Source organism: Oncorhynchus nerka, linkage group LG4 (assembly GCF_034236695.1).
Source record: "Oncorhynchus nerka isolate Pitt River linkage group LG4, Oner_Uvic_2.0, whole genome shotgun sequence".
In the NCBI taxonomy this organism is placed as follows: Eukaryota; Metazoa; Chordata; class Actinopteri; order Salmoniformes; family Salmonidae; genus Oncorhynchus; species Oncorhynchus nerka.
In genome coordinates this window covers 85,583,787-85,601,573 of record NC_088399.1, presented here as the reverse complement: position 1 = coordinate 85,601,573, position 17,787 = coordinate 85,583,787, and the positions used below count along the sequence as shown (strand labels likewise).

Here is a 17,787-nt window from a genome sequence, read left to right as displayed (position 1 = left end):
ACTGTAGACTATATAGCCTCTTCTGATCCCGTCTCTACTGTAGACTATATAGCCTCTGTTCTGATCCCGTCTCTACCGTCGACTATATAGCCTCTGTTCTGATCCCGTCTCTACTGTCGACTATATAGCCTCTGTTCTGATCCCGTCTCTACTGTCGACTATATAGCCTCTGTTCTGATCCCGTCTCTACTGTAGACTATATAGCCTCTGTTCTGATCCCGTCTCTACTGTAGACTATATAGCCTCTGTTCTGATCCCGTCTCTACTGTAGACTATATAGCCTCTTCTGATCCTGTCTCTACGGTAGACTATATAGCCTCTGTTCTGATCCCGTCTCTACGGTAGACTATATAGCCTCTGTTCTGATCCCGTCTCTACTGTCGACTATATAGCCTCTTCTGATCCCGTCTCTACGGTAGACCATACAGCCTCTTCTGATCCCGTCTCTACTGTCAACTATATAGCCTCTGTTCTGATCCCGTCTCTACTGTCGGCAATATAGCCTCTGTTCTGATCCCGTCTCTACTGTAGACTATATAGCCTCTGTTCTGATCCCGTTTCTACTGTCGGCAATATAGCCTCTTTCTGATCCCGTCTCTACTGTCGACTATATAGCCTCTGTTCTGATCCCGTCTCTACCGTAGACTATATAGCCTCTTCTGATCCCGTCTCTACTGTCGACTATATAGCCTCTTCTGATCCCGTCTCTACTGTCGACTATATAGCCTCTTCTGATCCCGTCTCTACTGTCGACTATATAGCCTCTTCTGATCCCGTCTCTACTGTCGACTATATAGCCTCTGTTCTGATCCCGTCTCTACTGTCGACTATATAGCCTCTTCTGATCCCGTCTCTACGGTAGACTATATAGCCTCTGTTCTGATCCCGTCTCTACTGTAGACTATATAGCCTCTGTTCTGATCCCGTCTCTACGGTAGACTATATAGCCTCTGTTCTGATCCCGTCTCTACTGTAGACTATATAGCCTCTGTTCTGATCCCGTCTCTACGGTAGACTATATAGCCTCTTCTGATCCCGTCTCTACTGTCGACTATATAGCCTCTGTTCTGATCCCGTCTCTACTGTAGACTATATAGCCTCTGTTCTGATCCCGTCTCTACTGTCGACTATATAGCCTCTGTTCTGATCCCGTCTCTACTGTCGACTATATAGCCTCTGTTCTGATCCCGTCTCTACTGTCGACTATATAGCCTCTGTTCTGATCCCGTCTCTACTGTAGACTATATAGCCTCTGTTCTGATCCCGTCTCTACTGTAGACTATATAGCCTCTGTTCTGATCCCGTCTCTACTGTCGACTATATAGCCTCTGTTCTGATCCCGTCTCTACGGTAGACTATATAGCCTCTGTTCTGATCCCGTCTCTACGGTAGACTATATAGCCTCTGTTCTGATCCCGTCTCTACGGTAGACTATATAGCCTCTGTTCTGATCCCGTCTCTACTGTCGACTATATAGCTTCTGTTCTGATCCCGTCTCTACGGTCGACTATATAGCCTCTGTTCTGATCCCGTCTCTACGGTAGACTATATAGCCTCTGTTCTGATCCCGTCTCTACTGTAGACTATATAGCCTCTGTTCTGATCCCGTCTCTACGGTAGACTATATAGCCTCTGTTCTGATCCCGTCTCTACTGTCGACTATATAGCCTCTGTTCTGATCCCGTCTCTACGGTAGACTATATAGCCTCTGTTCTGATCCCGTCTCTACGGTAGACTATATAGCCTCTGTTCTGATCCCGTCTCTACTGTAGACTATATAGCCTCTGTTCTGATCCCGTCTCTACTGTAGACTATATAGCCTCTGTTCTGATCCCGTCTCTACGGTAGACTATATAGCCTCTGTTCTGATCCCGTCTCTACTGTAGACTATATAGCCTCTGTTCTGATCCCGTCTCTACGGTAGACTATATAGCCTCTGTTCTGAGTGTGACTCTACCCTGACAGTGATTCACAGGCCTGTCCCTTACCCTGACGGAGAGCACTACATCACATTCTCCCTACGCTGTAGCTCTGCCGTCCGAGTGTGTCTGCGTGCGTCTCTCCCCCCTGCTCCCTGTCCATGCCTTGTGCAGCATGGACGCGGCATGCCAGTCACAGCCACAGAGCTCTTCTCCCCCCCGCTCACAGCGCAGGATGCAGGTCTCATCAAAGCCTGGCCCTGATGGAAGAGGGCAACACATATGAATGGATGGGTCATGAGATGAACTGGAAATAAAGCACAGCGTTAGATTGGATTGAGGGATGGACCAGGTTGCTCGGCTCTCTATCTCTGTGTGTCTCTTCCTCCCCCCTCCCTTGACTGACCCTCTTGTTATCTCTTTGATCTGTTTCTCATTACCACTCCAGTAAGGTCTGGCTATGCAAATGAGGCCATAGCCTAATGAAACAACACTACGTACGCAAACCAAATGGATGGGCTCCTTTTTACCACATCAAGGAAAGAAAATTGCATAAGGCTGGCATTTAATAATTATGATACCAAGATAGATGTTTTATTTGAAAGAGACTAATATTTGAGAGATATTGCGGAGATTTGTTTTAAGGATGTAGTACTAGCTAAATTAACTGCAGATATTCATTTCCAAACACTGATTAGGTCTACAAATGTGTTAATGCTTTCAACGTGAGAGCTTGTTTCATACTTCCTCTGTGGTGCTGTGATCTTTATACTGACCCTGAATTCTGGATATCAGGAAAGCTAGATAAGACTGTTACTGTGTGTGTTGTGTTGTGGTGGAGTCATGCTCCCAAGGCAGTGATACACTCTCTTAAGTTGACTCTGTCATTCATCGCAGGCTGACCTTGAGTTTAACATCAGCTCACAAAACCTGGAATCTGGCAGATCATAAAAACATTCAAGAAAAGCAGTGGGTTTGTCCCAAATAGCATTGCAACCTATTCACTGTGTAGTGCACTACATTTGCCGAGGGCCCATAGGGTTTTGCTCAAAAGTAGTGCGCTATAATGTAGGGAATAGGGTGCCATTTGGGACGCATGCAGAATCTGTGATGTTTTCTCTGTATCTTTGGTATTTTCAGCCAGTCATTTTCTGCCTGTTTAAACTCACACCTTCACGCTTTTCTTCACCCGGTAGGGGGGGGGGATTGACGCCTCTGTAATATTCATCTTTGTCCTCAAATGAGGAGCCTGTCTGCCTGTGTGGTGATTCTGAATCTGCTCACAGAGCATCTGCCGGACACTCCAGATTAGAACATCGGGAGCCATAACAACTGCTCCAGTTTGGATTATGTATCACTCGTTGCCAGGGTGATTTTGCCCCCCTCCCCCTGTCTGTCACATCCCTTGCTCTCCCAGGAGGCAGAGGTGTATTCAATTACAGCAACATCTGTGGAAGTTGGCTTTCCCCTGCACACACACACACACCTGGTGGGGCCAACTGGAGCATGGAGGGGGGGGCTAGCTGTGAGGAGATTTGTTTCTCTTTTCCTTGTGTGGATTTATCTTCTGCGGTTGCTACAGCAGAGCAGACAGTGTTGGGAATAGGGGCCAATAGGGGCTCTGGTCAAAGCTAGTACACTATGTAGGGAACAGCCTATGTTTGGGTCAACATTGCAGTTGGATGGAAGAGGACCCTCAAGGCATTTTATTTTCTTATTTTGCTGAACTGGAATTCTCACTCTCCCTGACTGTCACCATTGTTGGCAAGTCAATCCCCCCACAACATCTGCAGGCCACCTGCTGTGGAACTTTGTCACCGATTGTCAGATTCTGCACTCCCCAGAGCCGAGTGTCTACAAATAGAGGGACAGTGCTTTTGATGCCAGCAGCAGCACTTGCAGCTCTAATAGTCTAGGACTGGCTGGCTGGGCTGGAGGCTTGTGTGTTGAAGGTAGTCTCTTTGCCTGGAGGGACAGACTGAGATCTGTCTAAATGGTCTGTGCTTTTCTGAATCCAAACAGACAGTCTAGATGGAAGGAAGGAAGGAGCCCCAGTAGAAAAACAGGACAGAGTGTGCCCTTAGAACGGGGTGGAGGAGGGGGAATGCCCCAGACTAGTGGAAGGTGAGCCACCACTTCCTGTTGCTGCATCATGTGATCTGATCTATTTCCTGTACAAACAGATACTTTGCAGGAAACAAGGCCACAAACCGTGTCATCTTACAACCCCTTTTGCTGTGGTTGTTTCTCAATATATTCATATGAGTCTGGCCAGAGTCTGGCCTCTTGAGTTGAACACACCATGTGAAACAAGATCTGTTGTTCCTCTGAATTCACAGCATTGTGACAAATGGATGCTATTTGATGACATCATTATAATGACATATTACCCGTTGCAATGAGAGCTCAGTTTGAAGCACAGCATAGAGGCCTTGCTCTTCATATTTGTTCTCTCTCCATGTTACACATAAGTATGGGTTACATGCAATAATTAACCCAGAAAAAACAACAATTATGTTTTAAATTCTCTTTGTTCATGATGTTCATATCCCAAAATAGACTAGAGTTCAATCGCATGAAACTACTGCACCATAAGTGGAGGGTGTGAGTGCCCTGAGCAGTAGTGTCGTATAAATGTTACTAGAGGAAAGAATAACAGCCCTCTTCAAACCCAATGAACGGTTTAGCCCAGGGTTCTTCAACTGACGGCCCATGGACTGAATTTGGCCCACGTGATTTATTTTTACATTTTGCCCCCCAATTAATTGTTTTAATTGATGGAGATTAAAGACTAAAAACAACAGTGAATCAGCTCCAAGTGATTTATTTTTTGGGGACATCTGTTCCAAAGTATTCCCACGTATAATAGAGAGATATACGCTGAGTGTACAAAACATTAGGAACACCTTCCTAATATTGAGTTGCACCCCTTTTTGCCAATCTACACGGATTGAATTGGATTTAACAGATGATGTCAATAAGGGATCATAACGTTCACCTGGATTCATCTGGTCAGCCTATGTCATGGAAAGAGCAGGTGTTCCTAATGTTTTGTACACTCAGTGTATGAAAACAAATGTTTTAGTAAAATATTTCATCTGTTTGGGCTTCTTGTGGTCAATTTGAGTCTATAAATGATTTGTAATTATGTCCCCCCCGACCATCCGCTCAACAAAACATCTGCCCACGGCTGAATCTAGTTGATGATCCCTGTTTTAGTCTGACTGAAGCAGAGAGATGAAAGGCCTATGCTGCATCCCAAATCTATCTAGTGCCCTACTTAACCCAGGCCCATAGAACAATGGTCAAAAGTATTGTGCTATGAAGGGAATAGTGTGCCATTTGGGATGCAACCCTAGTGCCCAGGTCCAGCACCCTGCAGTGTGGTCAGAGGGCCCATGGCTAGCACCCTGCCGAAAAGCACCATCACACCACCACCTCACAAAGACGCTGAGTAGGTGAAACCAAAAATCTCAAATTTGGACTCATGAGACCAAAGAACAGATTTCCACCGGTCTAATGTCCATTGCTCGTGTTTCTTGGCCCAAGCAAGTCTCTTCTTATTATTGGTGTCCTTTAGTAGTGATTTCTTTGCAGAAAATCGACCATGACAGCCTGATTCACAGTCTCCTCTGAACAGTTGATGTTGAGATGTGTCTGTTACCTGAACTCTGTGATGCATTTATTTGGGCTGCAATTTTTGAGGCTGGTAACTAATGAACTTATCCTCTGCAGCAGAGAGTAACTCTGGGTCTTCCTTTCCTGTGGCAGTCCTCATTTTTTTGAGCTGTTCTTGCCATAATATGAAATTGATATTTTGCCTAATAGGGCCATCTTCTGGATACAACCCCCTACCTTGTCACAACACAACTGATTGGCTCAAACGCATTAAGAAGGAAAGAAATTCCACAAATTAACTTTTTAAGAAGGCACACCCGTTAATTGAAATGCATTCCAGGTGACTACCTCATGAAGCTGGTGGAGAGAATGCCAAGTGTATGCAAAGCTGTCATCAAGGCAAAGGGTGGCTACTTTGAAGAATTTCAAATATAAAATATATTTTGTTTTGTTTAACACTTTTTTGGTTACTACATGATTCCATATGAGTTATTTAATCGTTTTGTTATTTAAATGGTGTGTGTGTGTGTGTGTATACACACACATATATCTCATACATGACTTTGACACACACACACTACACGTGTACAATAAATACACACATTTATTTTATTCCTTTTGGATTCTGTCCATGTGACAAATAGTTTGTTTTTATTGGCTTTGTAAAGGCATGGGTATAGAGATGAGGGTGGTAAAGCAAACAATGGCGGCATGAGGTAAGTGTCAGTAAAAGATGGCGTCTGTAGTAGGGGGGAAACAGCACCAATGGCCGGCCCCACCACCACTCTTGTTTTTGTTGCTGAACTAAGGGTGTTTGGTTTTTATTTGTAATATACATGTTGTGCTCTTCTATCGGTTGTGCAATGATGTCAGAGGGGAAAAATGTGTTGGTTGTTTGCAGTAACTTATATGTTGTTGTAATATTGCACATGAAGGATTCCCGCTTTTAAATGTCCCCAGCCAGCAGTATTCAGTATCACTTCTCTGACATAGCTAGGCTCCACACAGCCTGGGCTATTGGCAGAGATGATTGAGGTGGAGGGTTGTTGAAGGTGGTGCATGTAGCTAGCTACTAGCTGTTCAGTGAGCCTGATCTGCAGGGGTGAGGAATTACACTGTGGTCCTAGTACTTCTGGCAGCAGGGATGGGGGTACAGGGGGAACTCGGTGGGGGTGACGGCTGTGTTTTGTAAAATCCAGGCCTCCCTGGAACTCACCCAAGCCTGCTGGAGGTGGGGGTATCAGTCACAGCTGGGGGGCCAAAGGGGCCCAGGGAGCGGTAGGAGGACAGCTGGCAGAACGAGAGGGTGTGTTTATGTGCCTCCATTAGCACTATGAGCGTCCATGTGATTGAAGATCACAGTATCTCCTTTGTTCCCCTCTGCCTGATCTGCCGTGCTGGTCACATATTGAGACTCTGTCTGGTCTCCAGTGCTGGTCACAGAGTGACTCTCTGTCTAGTGAGCGCTGGTGACTGTGGCCATTCACAGCATTCTGCACCACAGCAGGGGGAGTGGGGGGAGGGAGAGATGCAGAGCTGTCTCTCCTGACAAGATCCCTCTGCACTGTGTCGGTCCTCCACCGTGTGCGTGTGTGTCCTGTGAATGGGAGGATGTTTGGGACCAGCACGTTAATTGCATTTGATTTATTAACCTTTATTTTTTAACAGGGCGTCATATTGAGACCAAGTCTCTTTTTCAAATGAGCCTGCGCAATACAAACACACATGTCAATACAAAACACAATAAAAGTATTAAATTACCTCACTTAGATCATTCCCCACTAATGTTTTACATTCCCTACAGGGCAACAGGCAATCAAGCCTGAGCCTCCCCTGCAACATGATCCACATCTGTGGAGCACAAAAACTAGTACCGTCTCTCCCTAAATCAGAAGCCACCCTTGGAACCTCTTGCACTATCCAATCTTTTGCTCTTGTACTGTATTCTATGGTGTCCTTGACCAGTGTGGTCCGATACGTTGGCCGTTTCTGCAGGAGCGCTTTGTAAAGTAACCGAAGGGAATGCTGCTACGTACAGAGGCCCAACCCACCTTTTGATACAATACACAATGGTGAGTTCTAAAACCATCACCAGTCATTTTTATCTAACTAGGCAAGTCAGTTAAGAACAAAGTCTTATTTACAATGACGGCCTAGGAACAGTGGGTTAACTGGTCTAGGAACAGTGGGTTAACTGGTCTAGGAACAGTGGGTTAACTGGTCTAGGAACAGTGGGTTAACTGCCTTGTTCAGGGGCATAATGACAGATTTTGACCGTGTCAGCTCGGGGATTCGATCTTGTTACCTTTCGGTTACTAGTCCAACGCTCTAACCACTAGGGGACCCTGCCAGTGATGAATCTAAGGGCACAATGGGAAAACAGCATCTAAGAGGTTTAGGTGTGGAAGCTTCTGCATGCCTGTAGATTATATCCTGGTTATCTAAAACAGACAAAAAATTGCCTGGACAACTTCCTTTCTATTATCAAAAGACAGACATGCTCTATTTCTGTAAAAATAATCACATGTTGATCATCAATTTCTTTACCAGCTCAGTAACATGCATATTTATCATCTAGCCAGATACCAAGATCAAATTGTATTTGTCACGTGCCGAATACAGCAGGTGTCAACCTTACTGTGAAATGCTGACTTACAAGCCCTTAACCAAAATGCAGACAAAGAAAAATAAGAGTTAAGAAATAATATATTAAATGAACTAAAGTAAAAAAATAAGTAACACAATAAAATAACAACGGCGCTATGTAGAGGGGGTACCGAGTCGATGTGCGGGTACAGGTTAGTCAAGATATTTACCAGAGGGAACTCCTTTCGATTTGTGTTCTGTTCAGGCTAGTAATTTCAAGGTCACTTCAGGCAACGTTATGTGACCTAGATGTTATGGGACCTAGATAATAGCATGGATTTAGTTTTGTTTACGTTAAGTATTACCTTAAGATTCAAGAGGGACTTCTGTAAGGCATGACAGTGCCAGAAGCCCTGGAGGCAGTGCTGTAATGCACCGTCATGTGTATAATGTCACTGCTACTGCAGAGTATTACTGCCTGTGATCAGTCATCACAGCTAGTTGGAATTCTAATAGCTAGAGGATAATAGCCTGCCTCGGCTTTATTCTCAAAGACATGTCTGCATCCCAAATGGCACCCTATTCCCTTTATTGTGCATTACTTTTGACCAGGGCCGACAGAGCAGGAGGACCCATAAGGCCCTGGTCAAAAGTAGTGCACTTACAAAGGGATCAGGGGGCTATTTGAGACACATACAATGGTTATTGTTAAAAGTGTATGTCCCATTTAGATTTATGGGCCAATGAGAAATGAAACTGCTGCTATGTGAATCCTCCTGCATACCAAGGTGAACTGAGGCGACCTTTCTGTTTATAAAATGCACTGTGTGTGTGTGTGTGTGGCTTACAGCATGTTTATTTTTGTTGCTCTAAAGAATGCAATATTTTCCTGTTACAGTGGGAATGGGGTGGAAGGAGAGGAGGAATATGTCTCTCTCCGTTGCCTTGTCATGACAACTCCTGAATACATTGATGATCACTAGTCTGTGTCATTTACACTGCTGTAGCAAAGAGATTCCCCTTATTCAGGTTCTGAAGGACTTTCCTTTGACTTACTTTTTGATTTCGATAAACACTTTCAGGGCTCCCACTGATGTTGAGGCCGACGGTCTCTGACTATCTCTGAAGCCTTTATTTCAAGTAGGACATGTAAAAATAGCAGCAAATCAATCCCAAACGTTCCCCGCTCGGGCTCTTTCAGGTCTCAATCTAGGGTAGCAGAAACCAACAGGGATTTGGTGACATGGGACAGTATATCTTCAGCACTGACTGACTGACTGACTGACTGTATGGCTGGCTGACTGACTGACTTTAAGGCTGTATTCCCATTTTCTTCCCATCAACTAGAAGTGTGCAATATTTACAAACATGTGTCTCTGTTTGCCGCTGTCTTTCTGTCTGACTTGCACACTTTCTCTCTCTTTATTTCAATTGGAAAATGGATTTATGCTTTGGCTTTTCTTCAGAATAGTCTCAATTCATAAGAGCTTAGTTATTGAGCTACTATTGTTTAATAAGACTTAATAAAGCTCTTGTATAAATGCACTGTATTCACACATGAACCATTGTGTAGGTTTATGGTTGTTATGACATTAAAACTCTACAGCAGAATGACTGGGTCTCTTCTCCTATTCACTTTACTGTAGTATCGTTCCAAATGGCACCCCAATTCCCTATAGAGTGCACTACTTTGACCAGAGCCCTATGCCCTTTGAGACGCACCCTGTGTGTCTGTTGGAGACGCATCAGCCTGTTGTTGGGCAAGAAGAAGAAGGGTGTACTGGCACGTGAAGTGCAGTCGCAATTATAATGTTTTTGTTTGCTGGTTCCCTCAGGGGGAAGAGGATTAGCTTATTTTAGGCTTGGGTTGTGTGTTCTTTTTCATCTCCATAAATGAGTGAAGCTAAGCGTTTTGCGACAGTATTGTGCTTGCTTAATCCCTCTGCTCTTTCACTCCAATTATTGATTTGTAAAAAATATAAACTACCATTCAAAAGTTTGGGGTCACTTTGAAATGTCCTTGTTTTTGAAAGAAAAGCTTTTACCATTTAAAATAACATCAAATTGATCAGAAATAGTGTAGACATTGTTAATGTTATAAATGACTATTGTAGCTGGAAACGGCAGATTCTTTTAATGAAATATCTACATAGGCGTACAGAGGCACATTATCAGCAACCATCACTCCTGTGTTCCAATGGCACATTGTGTTAGCTAATCCAAGTTTATCATTTTAAAAGGCTGATTGATCATTAGAAAATCATTTTGCAATTATGTTAGCACAGCTGAAACCGTTCTGATTAAAGAAGCAATAAAACTGGCCTTCTTTTAGACTAGTTGAGTATCTGGAGCATCAGCATTTGTGAGTTCAATTACAGGGTCAAAATGGCCAGAAACAAAGCACTTGCTTCTGAAACTCTTCAGTCTATTCTTGTGCTGAGAAATGAAGGCAATTCCATGCGAAAATTTGCCAAGAAACTGAAGATCTCGTACCTTCGCAGAACAGTGCAAACTGGCTCTAACCAGAATAGAAAGAGTAGGAGGCCCCGGTACACAACTGAGCAAAAGGACAAGTACATTAGTGTCTAGTTTTATTTATTTACTTCACAGAACTATAAGCCTTTCGCCTCTTGTTAGCACCAATATAAATACTATATGAAAAGACTTGATGGGTGACTTTTTTTTTCATTGGGCCACATATGATCTTCTGCTTGCTGTACATAGGCTAGGCTACATCCCACGAACAAAATGCTAAACGTTGCATTCAACAGTTTTTTTCTGAGCAGTTTCGAAAAGAGTTTGACTCTCAGTTTCGAAAAGAGTTTGACTCTCAGTTTCGAAAAGAGTTTGACTCTCTCTGTTTCGAAAAGAGTTTGACTCTCTCTGTTTCGAAAAGAGTATGACTCTCTCTGTTTCGAAAAGAGTTTGACTCTCTCTGTTTCGAAAAGAGTTTGACTCTCTCTGTTTCGAAAAGAGTTTGACTCTCTCTGTTTCGAAAAGAGTTTGACTCTCTGTTTCGAAAAGAGTTTGACTCTCTCTGTTTCGAAAAGAGTTTGACTCTCTCTGTTTCGAAAAGAGTTTGACTCTCTCTGTTTCGAAAAGAGTTTGACTCTCTCTGTTTCGAAAAGAGTTAGACTCTCTCTGTTTCGAAAAGAGTTTGACTCTCTCTGTTTCGAAAAGAGTTTGACTCTCTGTTTCGAAAAGAGTTTGACTCTCTCTGTTTCGAAAAGAGTTTGACTCTCTCTGTTTCGAAAAGAGTTTGACTCTCTCTGTTTCGAAAAGAGTTTGAGCACCCGTTTCTACTTCTGGTTTAGCCTTTTAGAGCTGCATCCTCCTGCAGTTCACCACAGTGGAATAAGTAATGATAGACTACGAGCATCAGGGTTTTCTCTGTGGTCTGCTGAGTAATTTTAGCCATTTGAGGAAGTGGTGTCTCTCATTTTTGTTTTTAACATCCTATTCATATTCGGGCCATGTTTAACAATCCATCCTTCTTCCCTTCCTTGAAGAAATCTCTGATCTAACATGGCTGCTTGGTTGAAGGTGATGTGAAGTGTTAAACAAATCTATAATATATTTTATATTTGAGATTCTTCAAAGTAACCACCCTTTGCCTTGGTGACAGCTTTGCACACTCTTGGCATTCTCTCAACCAGCTTCACCTGGAATGCTTTTCCAACAGTTTTGAAGGAGTTCCCACATATGCTGAGCACTTGTTGCCTGCTTTTCATTCACTCTGTGGTCCAACTCAACCATCTCAATTGGGTTGAGGATGGGTAATTGTGGAGGCCAGGTCATCTGATGCAGCACTCCATCACTCTCTTTCTTGGTCAAATAGCCCTTACACCGCCTGGAGATGTTGGGTCATTGTCCTGTTGAAAAACAAATGACAGTCCCACTAAGCACAAACCAGATGGGATGGCGTATCACTGCAGAATGCTGTGGTAGCCATGCTGGTTAAGTGTGCCTTGAATTTTAAATACATCACAGACAGCTTCACCAGCAAAGCACCATCACACCTCATCCTCCATGCTTCACGGTGGGAACCACACATGTAGAGATAATCTGTTCACCTACCCTGCGTCTCACAAAGGCATGGCGGTTGCAACCAAAAATCTCATTTGGACTCATCAGACCAAAGGACAGATTTCCACCAGTCTACTGTCCATTGCTCGTGTTTCTTTGCCCAAGCAAGTCTCTTCTTATTGGTGTCCTTTTAGTAGTGGTTTCTTTGCAGCAATTTGACAATGAAGCCCTGATTCACGCAGGTGCTTCTGAACAATTGTTGAGATGTCTGTTATTTTAACTATGCAAGCATTTCGCAACACCAGCAATAACACCTTCTAAACACGTGTATGCGGCCAATAAGATTTGATTTGAAGCATTTATTTGGGCTGCAATTTCTGAGGCTGTTAACTCCTCCAATGAACTTCTCTTCTGCAGCAGAGGTAACTCTGGGTCTTCCTTTCCTGTGACAGTCTCCATGAGAGCTTGTTTCATCATAGTGCTTTATGGTTTTTGTGACCTCACTTGAAAACGTAAAAAATTCTTGACATTTTCTGGATTGACTGACTTTCATGTCTTGAAGTAATGATGGACTGTCGTTTCTTTTTGTTTATTTGAGCTGTTCTTGCCATAATATGGACTTGGTCTTTTACCAAATAGGGCTATCTTCTGTATACCACCCATACCTTGTCACAACACAACTGATTGGCACAAAAGCGTTAAGAAGGAAAGAAATTCCACAAATGTACTTTTAACAAGGCACACTTGTTTATTGAAATATATTCCAGGTGACTACCTCATGAAGCTGGTTGAGAGAATGCCAAGTGTGTGCAAAGGGTGGCCACTTTTTGAAGAATCTCAAATATATTTTGTATAACTTTTTTTGGTTTCAACATTATTCCACTGTTATTTCATAGTTTTGATGTCTTTGCTATTATTCTACAATTTAGAAAATATAAAAAATTAAGAAACTCTTGAATGAGTAGGTGTGTCCAAACTTTTGGCTGGTACTGTACATCTAAAAACAACAATACCATGTCAAAACAGGTTGACATTGTGATTAAAGAAAGTGTGCTTTGTCAATTTACCACATTTAGCTAACCATTACTTTGGACAAAATCAAGACGCCAATATACTTGTAATGCTTTTTGTATAAAAAAATCTTAAATTACAGATCAATTTGAGCAAATTCTGAATCATACGGGAAGCCACAGAATACAGCCAAATATATAGAAACATCACAATTGGCAGCTAAACAGTGGATTCTACCAGGACAATCAGTCCTATGGACTAGCCTACATGGTTTAGGCTAGCACTGAGCTGTGTGTGTGCCAGATAAAGTGAAAGCAGAGGCTGAGGCACCACTGTAGAGAGAGGGTAGTATTGATTTTGCCCTACAGTTACACGCACTGATTACGCAATGTTCAAATGGTGCTGTTGGACAGATGACTTAATGCATTGTTTTTTCCCCCCAACGGAACCACTGTTTCATAAGCTGATCCGTGCCATTAAGGGTTTATTAATAGAATATGTTCATTTTTTAAATGTTAAACTGTTTTTTTTCCCGGCACTCATCAGAAAAGCCGCCCACTTATTGTAGCACTGCACTGCAGAGGGAGTGGGATGAGAGAGAGATCATGATCGGTCATGGTCACTCCACTATGGGGGTGGTTTTCTCCTAATGAATGGAGGTTTTTCTGCTGTTGGTCTTTCCTGATATTCCTACGCCTATCCCACCTCTACATACCACCACCACCGTGTCCTCCTCCCCTGAAAGGACAATAGAAATAGTCCCCTGTTCCCATGACTCCCTCCACAGACTAACCAAAAAGCCCCATTCATCCCAGGTCTACTGTAGGTCACGTGAACCGGGAGTGCTTTTGTGTGCTGTGGTCCTGCCCCCTCCTCCCACCCTCTCAAAGAAGAAGGGTCGAGCCGAACGTGCATTTACATTTTACGGGTGGCTCGCCCCCCCTTGTAGGTTGCTGACTTATGCTCCTGCAGGGCGAGGTTTGATGAATACCCCTCAAGAGGAAGAGTGGGTCAGGAAAGTCACTACCACTTTTCATGTTTCCCCCTCAAGTGCTCATGTTGTTCCACCTGATGGTGTTCCACCTGATGTTGTGTTGAGACTAGAGGGTCGACCGATTTATGATTTTTCAACACCAATCCGGTGTTAGTATTGCCAGTGTAACAGTATAGCTTCCGTCCCTCTCCTCGCTCCTCCCTGGGCTCGAACCAGCAACACAACAACAACAGCCACCATCGAAGCAGCGTTACCAATGCAGAGCAAGGGAAACAACCACTCCAAGGCTCAGAGCGAGTGACGTTTGAAACGCTATTAGCGTGCGCTAACTAGCTAGCCATTTCACTTCGGTTACACCAGCCTCATCTCAGGAGTTGATAGGCTTTAAGTCATAAACAGCGCAATGCTTGACGCACAACAAAGAGCTGCTGGCAAAACGCACGAAAGTGCTGTTTGAATTAATGTTTACACGCCTGTATCTGCCTACCACCGCTCAGTCAGATACTTAGATACTTGTATGCTCAGTCAGATTATATGCAAAGCAGGACAAGCTAGATAATATCTAGTAATATCATCAACCATGTGTAGTTAACTAGTAATTATGATTGTTTGTTTTTTATAAGATAAGTTTAATGCTAGCTAGCAACTTACCTTAGCTTACTGCATTCGAGTAACAGGCAGTCAGTCTCCTTGTGGAGTGCAACGAGAGAGAGGCAGGTCATTATTGGGTTGGACTAGTTAACTGTAAGGTTGCAAGATTGGATCCCTTGAGCTGACAAGGTGAAAATCTGTCATTCTGCCCCTGAACAAGGCAGTTAACCCACTGTTCCTAGGCCGTCATTGAAAATAAGAATGTGTTCTTAACTGACTTGCCTACTTAAATAAAGGTATAACAAATACAAAATAAAAAATAAAAAAACTTTTTTTTTTTTTTTTAATCGGCGCCCAAAAATATAGATTTCCCGATTGTTATGAAAACTTGAAATCGGCCCCAATTAATCGGCCATTCCGATTAATCGGTCGACCTCTAGTTGAGACTGAGAGAAACAGAAACACAAGTGCTACTCAAGTCTCTTAAACTGCAATGTACTTTAAATGACTTGATATTAAACATCTGTATTATGGTTTTCTCACCTATAGCGACAAAGTAGAAAGCACATTTTATTCTGGTATTATGGCTTTCCTTGGTTTAGAAACGGATGGCACAGGGGTGTTGTGTGTTCAGGGCCTAACCTCAGCAGTGTGGAGACATGGTAGAGTGAGGGGTATTGTGTTTACAGGGCCTAACTGATCTAGCAGCAGTGTAGGGACATGGTAGAGTGAGTTTAATTGAGGTCAAACACATTATAAAGCATTCCAGTGAGACTCATAAAATCCAGGCTTCATACAGTAATCATCTACTGCCTTGGCATCCTCAGGCCTTATGAGGCTAATAAACGCGGTCCTCTTGATAGTATTGGGATGTGTGTAAACCCCATTTTCTACAAGGGCAATATACTGTAGCTGTCTTTTTGTTGTTGAAATATTTAATTATGTCTGTTTTGAGGACCCAGATTTTTTTTTTCCTGACCTGACTAGGAAAAACTCCAGACCCCAGGGATGAGATCCAGATAGGCCTGGTGGTGTGTGATAAGAGCTCACATTCCATATCCCCGAGCTGCTCCTCCTCAAACATGTCGGACCTACTTTCCAAGCCCCTTCACTACTCTCCCAGCTACGATAGCCTTGAGTCTTCTGGGAGTATCCCAAATAGCAACCCCACAATTATCAGAATTGGGTTTGATTTATATACAGTCCCATAAAATCTTGTTCTGTAGGTCAGACCGAGGACTCTTCCCTAATCCTGTGAAATTGGAGGAGGAAAGTAAGGGTCCTTTTGACAGTGTTCCCTTAAGCTATACTTGAGGTATTATTAAGTGCGAGATCCAGAGTTGCTTTTGATAAAACCCTTGTAACGTCTGTACACGCTACGGGCCGAGGCGTTTGGTGTTGCACTCCTTCCCTCTACAAATAAGAGCCGTCCATTTTGCATTTCAGTAAATGTGGTGAGAATATTATTGTCCCCTTTCCAAGCCCTAGTTGGGTTGTTTCTTTCTCACCTACAAGTCTTTATTGGGTTTGACAGACACTAGTGACTGGTGACTGAGCCAGATTTGCCTCAGTTTCATGCATAGCGCTCATTGTTCGAGACTAGGGCTGTGGTGGTCGGTGATTGTCAAGCAAATAACTGTCGGTCTCACGTTAATTAACAAACACATTTAGCATCTGGCTTCCACACAGCCTACAAGACACTGATGCAGACCTTTGGAACATCTACATTTTAAAAAGTCTAATAAATCCCTGTAATATAGCCTACACCTTCACAATGAATTAATTCTTTATTTTAGACACGTCTAAAGAAGCATGATATGAAGAAAATGTAGTCTATTTCAGAAGATCAGAATAGCTTACTCTGAGTTGTCCTTATGTTAGATCCTGATGTGTCTATGCCTGCTCATTTTTTTTTTTGCGCAGGCTGTGCACACATCATTAGTCTCTCATTCATTTGTCAAGCACTTGATAATTCCTAGAATTTCACGGCGGCATCCCCTTTGTGGCCGTAATGCACCCTAAAAAAATCCATGCCTTTGTTGTGCCTTTCTCCCTGAGTGCTGTGTGCTCTCCATCACATGATCAGATCTTTCTCACAGGCTACAAGTGAAGATAGACACATCGGGCACGCAACTGCGTGTGTCCTTATCCAATTCCGAGGTGCATATTGGAAAAATTGTCCACATTCACTTTTCGTCAGCCAACAAGATGAGTAGGCCTAACGAATAGCAAAAGCACTAGTCTATGTCAATATACTATCCCCCATAGTACAAAAGTGGACCTATTCTGTGCGAGAAATAAATATTCCAAACAGTCTGGGACTGTAGTGGGATGCAATAGATCCCAAATTAATAGAACCACTAGAATCAAAAACATTTTTTTACGCAATGTGGCAAATGTGATTATGAACGTAATGCTTTTACTATAAAAGTGCATTTTTATTATCTTCCCCAAACTTGAAGCTCACTCGTTGCTTATGTATGCCAGTTAGACTCTAAACCTCTTGTAAAATGAATTAATGTGCTTAATTTTAAGATGTTTTTTTGCCACTTTAGTTGTGATACAAACCTTATCAAAACATATAGGCCCATGAGCAAGGCTACATGTGGTGTGCAACTATTATTTGGAAAAAGTTGCAAAAAAAGGGATTTCTTATGCTGGGTATCATTCACAAGTGGTAATAAACTCAGCAAAAAAAGAAACGTCCTCTCACTGTCAACTGCGTTTATTTTCAGCAAACTTAATGTGTAAATATTTGTAGGAACATTCAACAACTTAGACATAAACTGAACAAATGCATGGGAAACAGTGTTTAAACCCTTTACAATGAAGATCTGTGAAGTTATTTAGATTTTTACAAATTATCTTTGAAAGACAGGGTCCTGAAAAAGGGACATTTCTTTTTTTTGTTGAGTTTATATCATTCACAAGTGATAGGCTAATATTGTCACCTATCAGACTATTCTTGATTTAATCTTGTCTTTACATATACTAAATAATATGTGTGCCGTTTTGATTTAGAATGGACCATTATCATGCACC

At 42.8% G+C, this 17,787-nt stretch overlaps 1 protein-coding gene across 2 annotated transcripts in view; it reads left to right on the top strand.

Moving 5' to 3' along the window:
* LOC115123163 (engulfment and cell motility protein 1) overlaps positions 1–17,787 on the top strand; it is a 234,667-nt gene that overhangs the window by 47,239 nt on the left and 169,641 nt on the right. The window lies entirely within an intron of this gene.